Genomic DNA, 12,348 nt, shown 5'->3' with positions numbered 1-12,348 from the left:
AAGTAAGGGGCATGTTTGTAGCCTAATGTCTAGAAAGCATTTTAAAAGGCAGTGTGACTCATAACTTCACACTTACTGTCTTAAAACCTTGGGCTTTCCCCTTTTCAGTGTTCTCTGTGGCCCCCGCAGGCACTGGCATTAAAACCTCACCAATGGGCTTCCCTGGTGGCGCAGTGGTTGAGAGTCCGCCTGCCGATGCAGGGCACATGGGATCGTGCCCCCGTCCGGGGAGGTCCCACATGCCGCGGAGCGGCTGGGCCCGTGAGCCATGGCCGCTGAGCCTGCGAGTCTGGAGCCTGTGCTCCGCAACGGGAGAGGCCACAGCAGTGAGAGGCCCGCGTACCGCAAAAACAAAAACAAAAAAACCTCACCGATAACTGTTTCCTTAGGTACAGCAGTGTGTGTTGCTTTTCCAGGTGGAAAAGAATCTAAGAATAAAGATCATCACACACACACACACACACACACACACACACACATCCTTGTAATTCTCTGGCCTCCCATAGAACCTAACAAAGTAGAACTTGGGTGATAGATACTTGGATATCAATTAATTGTACCATGTTTTCCCAGCTGTGTCATTCACTTACCTCTTAGATGACCTTTGTTACATCCCTATACCACTCATTCTGTCATTTGATTAACATTTGTATTTAATTTATCTCAAATGTTAGCTTGTATAAACTTATTTTGAAACTGCATCTTTACCATAAATAGAAAACCAATATCAGGTATCATAAATAGAATGTAACTGTAAAAATAAATATACTGAAAACCAAACAATTATTTACCCCAAAATGGAAATAAACAAGGAAATGCAGAGTAATAAAAATCAAGTTGATTCACAAAAACAAGATCCTCAGAAAAACAGAATGGCTTACGACCAGTCAGTAATAAGAGAATATTAAGCTTAACGTCATTTGATTTAATATGACCGTGTGCTTCTATGTCAGTTAAATTACAATGTCTTTTAGTTTTGAGTGATCAGCACTAAAAATTCCACCTCACATGCGTCCATGGTCAGAAAGGACACCTTACCATTGCCTAGATGGTAAATTTTAAAGATTTAATTCTTATTTAATTTTGGCTGCATTGGATCTTCGTTGCTGCAGGCGGACTTTCTCTAGTTGTGGCGAGCAGGGGCTACTCTTCATTGCGGTGCACGGGCTTCTCTTGTTGCAGTGGCTTCTCTTGTTGTGGAGTACGGGCTCTAGGTGCCTGAGTTTCAGCATTTGTGGCTCGCAGGCTCTAGAGTGCAGGCTCAGTAGTTGTGGTTCACGGGCTTAGTTGCTCCGCATCATGTGGGATCTTCCCAGACCAGGGCTCGAACCCATGTCCCCTGCATTGGCAGGTGGATTCTTATCCACTGCGCCACCAGGGAAGTCCCCAGATGGTAAATTTTAAAAATTAAAATGTTTTCATATGTATTTTTTGGTACCTGTGAAAGAATATATGTACTCATCCCTTACTTCATGTGACATTATGAACCATAATTATAAAATGAACCTACCCCCATCTTAAGAACATTACTAATGAGTGTACCTTCCTCTCTGATTCCCATCCCTGCCTCCCTCCCCTCCCCTCCTCGGGGAAAAATTGTCTTGAATTCCTTTACATTTAAAAATAGTTTAATAACCACCTATGAATTTCCTGAACAGTATGTTATTTAGATATGCTTGAATATGAGCTTTTTAAAAATGCTGTCATACTGTCAGTATCTTCTAGGAGACTGGATAATCAATTATGGTGTGTGTATGCAAGGGGGTGTTGTTTCAAATGAAAATGAGCACATTCAGACTGCATGTCGCTACTTGGATTAACCTTGTGAGGTAGCTCTCACTCTGCTCAGGCCAGTGTCACCAGCTCTCACTCTGCTCAGGCCAGTCCCAGCTTTCACGTTAAGTGGAATTTAAGGGTGGGTCAAATGAAAAGGATTCCCTTTCCTCCACCTTTCACACCTCAATTACTTCCTGTGGAGAAAAGAGTTATAGCTGCCGGAGGCTGCTCTTCTTAGAAGGCTTGCTCGCAAAGTTGTCCCTTGGCTGGCAATGGGGAACTTGGGTTAGGGAAGGGTTCTCCCCATTCCCTGGGAAGAGTGGCTCACTCTGCCTAAACTGTCCAAACAGTATGATTCATGCTGAACGCCTGCCTTCCTCCCGGGAGTCAGAATTTTGGTACATGGCAGACAGATGTGCCTATGTGGCCAGCACTCCCTCCCTCCTTCCCCCAATAAGAATCATGGGCACTGAGTCTCTGATGAGCTTCCCTAGGAAACAGCATTTCACATGTGTCAGGACAGCTTATTGCTGGGGAGTGAGGTGTGTCCTGTGTGACTTCACTGGGGCAAGACTCTTGGAAGCTGGGCCTGCTTTGCATCTGGATGTTGCCCCATGCCCCTTTGTCTTTGATGATTTTTCATTGTATCTTTTTGCAGGTATAAATCATAGCCATGACTATGTGTTGAGTCCTGTGAGTCTTCCTGGGATCGGTCTTTGGGATCCTGAGACTCCTCCAAACCTTTTTTTTTTTTCCTGCACCACCCTGAAACCCGAATAGGGGGGCCTTGGCTCTGGGCTTTCTACTTAGTAGGGCACTGAATCTCTCTTTCTTTCTCTCTCTCTCTCTCTCTGTCTCTCTCTCACACACACACACATACACACACACCTCTGATACTTGGGATCTGGAGCTCAGGGCTGGCCCAGCAATCTGTAACCCTAAAAGACCAGCCCTTATAACTATCACCATTCAGGCCCATGGGAAACCCTTCTGCACATCTCTTGCCTTATGTCCTGGAAAATGCATCAAATCCCATGAAGGTGGTGTGCCATACACTTCCAACAATGTCAGAGGCAGGCACCACCTCAGAGAGCTGGAGAATCTGAACAGGAGAAGTGCTTGGGTAAGAGAAAGGCCCATTAATTAACTTGTCACATCCTTCCTCTCAGCTTGAATGCAGTAGATTCTTGTATAGAAAATTATTGTTTCTTGGCATGCCAGACATTCATTTTCTTGTTTCTTTTCATGTTCCAATTCCTGGTTCTGGAGATAAGAATTAACACAGTGTTCACAACACTTGCGCATGGATACTGAAGCATATTTTACTACAGTAAGCAATTCATATATGACTCTTAAATTTGTATATATATGCAGTTCCAGACGTAGTATGTGTGAAGCGTGACATTAGGTCATTACACTGATAACTAGCTGGACCCTGAATCATAGAATTGCAAATTGTTCTATTTTTATAAAAATATTTAATATCTAAATTTTCAAGAAATTAAAAAGTTTCAGCTTTCTTTGAGTACCTTTGGTTAAAATAGTTTGTATTCATTAATTATGATTTATATTTTGCCTTTTAACTTTGGTAGCAATTTAAAATATTTTAGAAGAGAAATAATTTTTACTAAACTCATATTGAATTATAATTTTTCCAATTTTTACATATATTTTAAGGTATGTTAAAAATGAAAGTACATTCACAGTTATTCCCTTTGTATATACATTTTATTTTGTAATTATTAGATGATTATTGTCAATGGAATAACGTTTTGTGAAAATGAACATACTTGGAGATTTTGCTGAAGTGAAGGCAAAAAATAAAAGAAATAAATATAAAATAATACATGAGCTATGGCTCTCCTTATTTTAATACTTATCCAAATATCACCAGCCCATTAATGGAACAGCCAGATGCACACAGTGATAATTAAGTTCATTTGTCTTCGATGGAACACTTTCAGTCATATAGAAGCCACAACTTCATTAACTTTTTATGTCTTGTTATGATGAGGATATTTTTGTTGAGGTAGAGAGAGCATAGAGCATCATATCCGATGTAACATTTGGCTTGTGATTTAACTTTTGCCCATGTACACACGTGACGTGTAGCCCTCAGGTTCGGGCAGGCCTACTTCCTCCTTTCTTTACACACAGCCCTAGAAGGACCTGGGTTCTGGTGGGCAGCGAGTGCCCAGAAGCTGTGTGGACCAGGCCACAGCTGACTCAGTGTGCGTGTGTCTCCAGGACCAAGGTCACACCAAAGCCAAGGGAGGGAAGAGCCCCAGGAACCTCCCCAGATGGCCTCTGTGGGAGGCCTGGAAAAGCTTTCTCTATGCACACCCTCCGGTGTCTACTGAGCTGGGAACATGGATGCTGGGAAGGCACTCAAGCTGCGGGCCTGGCCAGGGGTTTCAGTTTTAGCCCTGCCACCTTCTGGAGAGGTAACTCCAGAAGGGCAAATTTCCTGAACCTCTCTGATCTTGTTTCAACATGTGTAAGATGGGAATACTCATTCTCACTTTTCAGCCTTGTTGTGAAAACTGGAAGCTTATATTTAAAACTCATAGCATGGTCCCTTGGATGTGGCTTAATACATGTTAACCCATGTTTTTTGGACAGTGAAACTGAAGAAAGACGTTAAACAAGAGGCTAAAGTCATCCTGGTGGTTAATAGAAGGAGGAACCCAGGCATTTTAATGTTCCTTCCATTCGCTGGGCCCTGATAACCCACCGTTCTTCGAAAGCCCACCTGCTCTCCTGCCCACACCCAGGTTAGGAAGGATGCCTGCCCTGCGAGGCGTCCTGGTCTGAGCACCAGTTCACTTTCCTTGGAATTTAGCTCTGAGGATTTACAGCCAGGGTGGGCACACACTAGAGGTCCCCTTACCTGTAAGTTATTCCACCAGTAATTAGATTTCTTTCTACTGTGGGGAGCCAGCCTGTGTAAATTCACAGAAACCTGGGAACAGATGATATAAGGGTCACCGGAGCCTCCTTGCTGCCTAAAATGCAACATCCAGGAAAATGATTTCTCTGGGCACATAAGTTACTAGGGTCCCGGGGTAACCATAGCTCAGGCTCTGATAATTCCCTTAATGCTGTGTTCAGTGATGGAGTGATCATGGCCCCCTTGGCAGCCCGCCTGCGTGGCCCTACTCTCTGAGTGCAAGAGCCTCAGTGACACCTGCTGTTGCCGAGGGAGGTGATATATGTAGAGGGAGGACGGGCAGAGGGGAGGGAAGACCACTCCTTACCCAGCCCCTTTTCTTCCAGGCCAGTCTGACTCAGGTTCAGAGACCCTTAGTCCTTCTGGTGAGCCATTTGGAGGGCAAAGACACTTTGAACCATAGCACAAATCACTAGTCATTTGCAAGAGGATAAAATTAGGTACCTACGTCATACTACAGTAAAAAATTCTAGATGGATTAAAGATTTGTGCATTAAATATACAGTACTAACAAATTAAAAGGCAATATAGGACTATGTATATGTAAGATTGTTTAGTTTTACCTATAATCTGAGCTGTCATCCTTTTCTAATATAGTTTTACAGATAATCTCACATATATAGTCTTACAAGTCCAGGTAGAGGGCATATGTCATATATCTCAGTCTCGATCCTTATATCTCTATATCTTGGGGTGGGGAAGTCCTTTCTAAGTCTGGCACCAAATCCAGAAATCAACAAAGAAAAATTTGGCATATTGGACCACCTAAAAATTTAAAAAAGCAAAACAAAACTGTACCGTGAAAGGCACCATAAATAAAACATAAATACATAAATGACAGCCTGGGAGAAACTATTTGCTATACATTCTAGCAGGAAAACTGTAAATATCCATACTATAGCAAGTATTCCTCCAAATCAATCAGAAACAACATAAATGGACAAATGCACGATTCACACATACACACACACACTATACAGATGGTCCATTCAAGAAGAAAAATATTTTAGGGCTTCCCTGGTGGCGCAGTGGTTGAGAATCTGCCTGCTAATGCAGGGGACACGGGGTCGAGCCCTGGTCTGGGAGGATTCCACATGCCGCGGATCAACTAGGCCCGTGAGCCACAACTACTGAGCCTGCGCGTCTGGAGTCTGTGCTCCGCAACAAGAGAGGCCGCGATAGTGAGAGGCCCGCGTGCCGCGATGAAGAGCGGCCCCCGCTTGCCATAACTAGAGAAAGCCCTCGCACAGAAACGAAGACCCAACACAGCAAAAATAAATAAATTAATTAATAAACTCCTACCCCCAACATCTTAAAATAGCAAGAGGAGTTAGAATGAGAAATTGTTTAAAAGAAGAAAAAAAATTTAATTATTTGATATCTAAAACTGGAAGAAAAAACATTGTTTGATCTCACTAATAATTAAAGAAATATGGATGCAAACAACATTGTGGCATTGTTTTCATTTTTGCCTACCCAATTAAAAAGACTGATAGCCTTCAGAACTGCTGAGGGTGAAGAAACGAGCTTGCACACACTGTTGGTAGGAATGAAAATCCTCACAACCTTTTTGAAGGTAATATCTCAATAGATATATAAACTTAAAATGCACTTACTGAATAACCCCCCAATCTCTCCTCTAGGGATTTATCCTCCCAAACCATGGCATGAATGAGTAAAGATGTAAGTACAAGGGCATTCATTGTACCATGGCTTACAAGAGCAAACATTTGTACAAATTTAAATTTCCACGGCAGAGCACGGTATATCTGTGTAGTGGAATCCTCTTCAACTCTTAACAAGAAGGTAGATCCGTGTAGCAGGAGGTAACATTTTTCTGAGTATTTGCTAGGCACTGTTCTGAGTGCTTCCCATCATGACCTTGTTTAACTCACTCAGGTCTTCATAAAGTAGATGATGTTGTCATCATCCACATGTTGCAGAAGAGGCACAGAGAGGTTATTAACCTCCACAAGATCACACAGCTGTGAAAAGTCAGAGCTGGTATTTGAACCAGGCAGTGAGGTTCCTGAGACACCAACCAGGAAGGAGGGGTCACTGATAAAAGTTGTGTTAAGTGATAAAGCAAGTTGCAGAAAAATATAGCATAACTAACTACATTTTGGTGAAAATACATGTGACTATATATATAATATGTACTATTTATATGTATGTTGCATTACAATAATTATGGAAAGTTTAATTTGGTGGGAGTGATTGAAGGGGCAGATTTATTTTCTTCCGAAAAAACGGTGGGATTAAAAAAAATAAAACTAGCTCCCTTCTGTTTTTATTTTTATTTTATTACCCATGCCCACTTGACTTGCATGAAATAAAAATGGCCCAGTCTGGTAACAAAAATACATCCTTGAAAAATAACATATCCTGTTCACACCAGTAATGAAAAATCCCAGTTTGGGAAATACAGCTTTTGACAGTTATTATTTAGCAGTAGATAAATTACTTTAAATAAAGGCTTTAAAAATGATTTAAAAGGTAGTATGTCATCGTCGTAGAAAAGGTGGAGTTATAGAGCTGAGAGAGTGAACTGGTCATCTAGTGGGTTCCAGGAAGCTGGGACCTCCTGCTCTGTGGCCCATGCTGCATTTATTTCTCTCTTTGTTTTCTTCCCAGCATCCTGTTTCCATGACATCCTACTCCAATCCCCCAAACCCAGAGCAAGCCTGGCCAGGGGTGGGGAGTCACCATGCAGTTGAAGAGCCCTGACCCAACCAAGTGATGTCACAGGAGCTGGTCCAGGATGGAGATCCTGTCCATTTGCTGGTGGCCAGAGTCACAGGGTCACAAGACCTCCAGCTGCTTGACTGAAAAGGCTGCCCAGGGCACAGCAGGCACTTGGGCTCTGTGGTTCTGTCTGGGGTGATTTTGCTTCCTGAGGACATCTGGCAATGTCTGGAGACACTTTTAGTTCTTACCACTGGGGAGTGGGTGCTACTGGAATCCAGGCAGGAGTGGGCAAGGAAGGCTGCTGAACATACTACAGACCAAGAATTACCCAGCCCCAAATCTCCATAAGGCTGAGATTTCAAAACCTGCCCGCCATTAGATCCCCTGGTCGGTCTTGCAGCAGGAGAGATGGGGTCCTCAGGGTCCCACCTGTGGAAGTTCCTTGGCCGGTATGCCCCTGTTCTAGAGGAGAGGCAGGTTTCTCCAAGGCCAGGTGGAGAGAATCAGCCCAGTCCACCCCAGGCGCTGCATTTCCCAGGAGCTGGGAGGAATTAAGTTATAATATACGGACTAACATTGATACAGTGTGTGACAGGTGACAGAGTTCTTCCTCTGTGCTGGGATTCAGTACAGGCTGGGATCCTCTGCACTGCCGCCCATATTGTTGGGGTCCTGGACAGGTTGGGGGGAAGGGGAAAGGCTACATCTGCTTCTCATTCTTTCATGAAACGAGTTCCTTGTCATCAACTCCCCAGTCTCCCTTTGATCACAACTCTGACAGTTCAAACCCTTCATGTTATTGCAGGTTCCACTTGTGGGTAGGAGGCCTTCCCCAGCAGATGTGAAGGCAAACATACTCTTTCTCCCCATGCTGTGGTATCCTGGAGACTGGTGAGCCGGAGCTAGGATGCCATGACATCAGGTGGGTTAAGTATGGGCTTCATGTACCTGATCCATATTATGTAAGCTTGAAGGGAGGGTGGGCAGCAAGGGCTGGCCAGGGAGGCTGGGCATGCGGGAGATGAACAGGGTTCCACGTGTCAGGCACTTCACATATGTTATTTCACTTGCTTCTCGTGACAACTCCTTGAAATGGGTTTTATGATCATATCTATTTTTTAGAGGAGGAATTCAAGCTCAGAGAGGTTAATTAACTCCGCCAAGCTCATGTAACTAGAAAGTTGAGCTCCTGGAAAGGGTGGGGGGAGCTCTCTGGGCCATCATGGGTTCTGCAAGGGCGGATGAGAACTGGACAAGTGTAGACTGGCAGGAGAACCATGGCCCTGGGACACGTTTGTCCTAGGTTAGTGGGCACCATCACCATGCCATGGAGCAGGGCAGCTTCGTCCTGGGATGAAGGAGTGGGATCACAGTGGCCACTGGACAGAGCATGGCCTCTCTGGGAATTGGAGGAGGTAGGGTGCGGGGAACTGGAAATGATCAATAGTGGGCAGAGGCCACCAAGGTGGATGCTTAGAAGGGCCTGCAGACCAGAATAGGAGTGGAAATACTCTGAGGGGCTGAGACGTGCTCTTCACTGCATCACGTGTGTGCCCTGTGACGGGGAACTGGGGTGTCCTGTGTTAAACAGCATGTGACTCCCTGGGGAGCATCTCCCTTCTGTTGATGTCTGTGGTTAAATGCACTAGCTTCTTGGCTCCTTTGAGTGATGTAGAAAAAGTGCCCCTCTGGGTGGGTGCATAGTTCAGAGCTTGGGCTTGCTGTCTGCCCCTTTAGTCAGGTGCTGATGGAGGACAGCTGTAGAGGAGGTCTACAGGCCGGGCAGGACGTGCGTGACCAGACAAGAGGAACCACAGAGGGTGGGTCGCTGCGTCCAGGCCTTCAGGCAGGCAGGGACTAACTCGTACCTGCATCTACTCGTACAGCTCCTAGACCTGAGCTGGCACAGAGCGTGCCCAGGCAGTGTTTGCCGAGAGGATGAATAGAAGAGGGTCACCTTCCTTTTGACTCCTTAGGGTGTCTTCAGCCTTCTTTGGAAGAAGATTTGGAAGTGAGGAAGAGAAAGCTATGGGTCAGGTAAGATGGAGGGGGGAAGCTTGACTCATTATGTCAACTTCATAGTAGATGCTTTTGAATCCTAAAAAAAATAATAGCTGAATGTTCTTGAGTGATGGGTTACCGGGAGCCAGCCACGGTGCTCACTCTTCTGTGATGGGCTGTTTTATATGTCACTTTGCCTAGGCCTGAGTTTCCAGTTATTCAACCAAATGCTAACTTAGGTGTTGCTGTGAAGGTAGATGTCATTAAAGTCCCAAACCAGCGACTTTAAGTAAAGGGGATGATCCTAGGCAAGCTGGGTGGGCCTGATTCAATCAGTCCAAAGGTCTTAAGAGCAGAGCTGAGGCTTCCCTGAAGGAGAAGAAATTCCACCTGGGGCCTGCAGCTTCAGTCGGTGTCTCAGTTCCAGCCAGCCCTTCCTGACGGCCTCCAAGTGGATTTCAGACTCACCCAGCCAGCCCCACAATCACATAAGCCAATTCCTTGCAACAAACCGCTTAGTGTATATCTCCTACTGGTTTTATTTCTTTGGCTGAACCCGGACTAATACACCTTCATATGGATCAATTTATCTAATCCTCGCAAGAACACTGTTAGAGTTATTGTTGTTATTCCCATTTTAAGCTGGAGCCCAGAGAAGGCAAGCAGTGCCAGCAAGCAGTGAAGCCAGGATTCAAACCGCAAGGCTTTTCCCTCCAGGGCCCAAGTTCTCAACTGCTACCCCAGAGAATCTCAGGGAGTGAGTCATGTCAATAGCAGCCAGTGCTGGGTAGCTGACAGGCTTTAAGATGGACCAGGCAGTTGTGATCGGCTGATTGGGACGATGTTGTAAGGGAGGGAGTGGCCGCTAAGGGAGGGAGTGGCCGCTACCCAGAGCAAGTTACCGCAGCAGTCGGCCCTGGGGGAAACACACGCATCTCGATGTCACCTTCCAACAGCAATCTGTCCTTTCCTCTGAGCTCCCTGACATTCTGAGTGTGCACAGAATGTTCCCTCAACCTTGTATTTGCTTGTATTTTGTTTTAGAGTATCCTCTGGTGATTGGTTTTCTCACAGGGCTGAGCTTTCTAAAATTCCCTGAAATGTTCACCGTCAGTCCTCTAACGGGAGCTCTTTCCTCTGATTCATTCATTCATTCAAAGTGACATTGAGTTACCCTTCTTCACAAAGGAGCCCCAGGTTGCCCAGAAGAAGAAAGTTAGGTGTTGGCTCAAAAGGAATTCAAAGGCGTCAGATGACTTGGCAGGTGCTCCCTGGCTGTGCACATGCCACACCTGGATGAAGATTACCCCTCCAGAGTAGCAAGTTAAAGAAAGACCTTTGGGTCCAATGTTTGGAGTGCTGATTTCCCATCGTTTAAAATCCTGGAGTAGACGTGAGCTGCATTTGATTGGTCTCCACGTAACAGCTCAGACTCTGTATGCCGACCCCCTCTGCTCCCTCCCGGCTCCCCTGCCCGAGGCCCTGCCGTCCTGAGGGGGGCTGAGCACGAACAGACCAGGAGCTGGAGGATGGAATGCGTCCCCTTCTAGCAATGCCTTTTGGAAAATGCAGAGTGGAGCATGAGCCAGAGTAGTTGTGTATGAGGTGGGTGTGGGGTGTGTACACGTGTGTGTACGTTTCTCTGTGTCAGAGGAGGTGTGGGCAGCGGGTAGAAGGAGGGTGGCTTGATAATGAGCAGGGACTGGGTATTTGTTCCAGCCTGAGGGGTAAGGTTTGAAGCCACGGGACAAAACTGGGCTCTGAACTCATGGGGCCTCCAGGAGCGTGGCTGAGGACAGAAAGCTCAGTCCAGAGGGAGCAGAAGAGGGACAGAGACCAGTGCCTATGGTTTAATGACAGTTCCAAGGATTAGAGTATTTTCATCCTTTGTTTCTTTCTGTCTCTTTGTCTCTGTGTCACTGTCTTTGTGTCTCTGTCTCTCTCGTGTGTGTGCCTGACCACTCTTTTTCTTTGGAAACAGGAAAGCAATTGAGTGGCTCACAGAATCCCGAGGAAGAAGAACACTCGGACCTTCTAAAGACACAGGGACAAAAGGAAGAACCACAAGCAAAATCACTCCCCAGGGCTTCCCTGGTGGCGCAGTGGTTGAGAGTCCGCCTGCCGATGCAGGGGACACGGGTTCGTGCCCTGGTCCGGGAAGATCCCACATGCCGCAGAGCGGCTGGGCCCGTGAGCCATGGCCGCTGAGCCTGCGCGTCCGGAGCCTGTGCTCCGCAACGGGAGAGGCCGCAGCGGTGAGAGGCCTGCGTACCGCAAAAAAAAAAAAAAAAAAATCACTCCCCAGAGCTACTGCTGACGCCCTGCTGGCTCCTGAGTGTCACCCAGTGGCACTGCGGCTGTACAGCTGGTGGACCCAAGTTGCTGCCCAGACCAGAATCAGGCAGACCTGATTCATAGACCTGGCAGACCTCTGCTGGGAGACTTAGGGGGGTGACATGAGTCCTCAAAGGACCCACCAGCTGGCTAGGTGGGGTCAGCTAGAGACAGCTTTAGGATTCTGGTTTATTGCTGGAAATAAAAGAGACAATGATGGTCAACTCTTGTGCTGGTTGGATCCCACGTGTAGACAAGGAATTTCAAACTCTAATTTTACCCTGGAACACCAACAATGCCTTCCCTAAATTCCCCTAGAGATGTTAGGGCAATCTCTAACCTCTAGTAAGATGGATGGATTAGCGAGACCTTCCTTGTGTCTCTAGTTCATCGGGTACAGAGTCTTCTGTGTGTCGGCCAAATGGCACTGGAGTGGGAGAGAGGAGAAGGGAAAATCAAGGACAAAAGGTACTGTGAAAAATGGAGATACTGGAATCTTCCAGCTGCAGATCCCTATTTGTTTGTTTTTGCTTTGGGCCATGGGGCTTTGCTTCAAGCTGAGACCTTGGCCTTCAGGAGCAAGCTGCCGTGGTCCTCAA

General features: G+C 46.1%; 1 long non-coding RNA gene across 2 annotated transcripts; it reads left to right on the top strand.

The window, feature by feature from the left end:
• Positions 1–7,316: 7,316 nt before the first annotated feature.
• Positions 7,317–11,965, top strand: LOC114903487. Of its 2 annotated transcripts, none has more exons than XR_003795740.1 (4): positions 7,317–8,336; positions 9,301–9,451; positions 10,604–11,020; positions 11,397–11,965. It is a non-coding gene; the product is annotated as an uncharacterized LOC114903487 (long non-coding RNA). The 2 variants fall into 2 exon arrangements; XR_003795741.1 differs by having other exon boundaries at positions 10,460–11,020.
• Positions 11,966–12,348: the final 383 nt, after the last annotated feature.

This window comes from Monodon monoceros, unplaced genomic scaffold (assembly GCF_005190385.1).
Source record: "Monodon monoceros isolate NGI ecotype Baffin Bay Population unplaced genomic scaffold, NGI_Narwhal_1 Super_Scaffold_21, whole genome shotgun sequence".
In the NCBI taxonomy this organism is placed as follows: domain Eukaryota; kingdom Metazoa; phylum Chordata; class Mammalia; order Artiodactyla; family Monodontidae; genus Monodon; species Monodon monoceros.
Note: the sequence above shows the minus strand (reverse complement) of the source record. Positions and strands in the feature narration are given on the sequence as shown.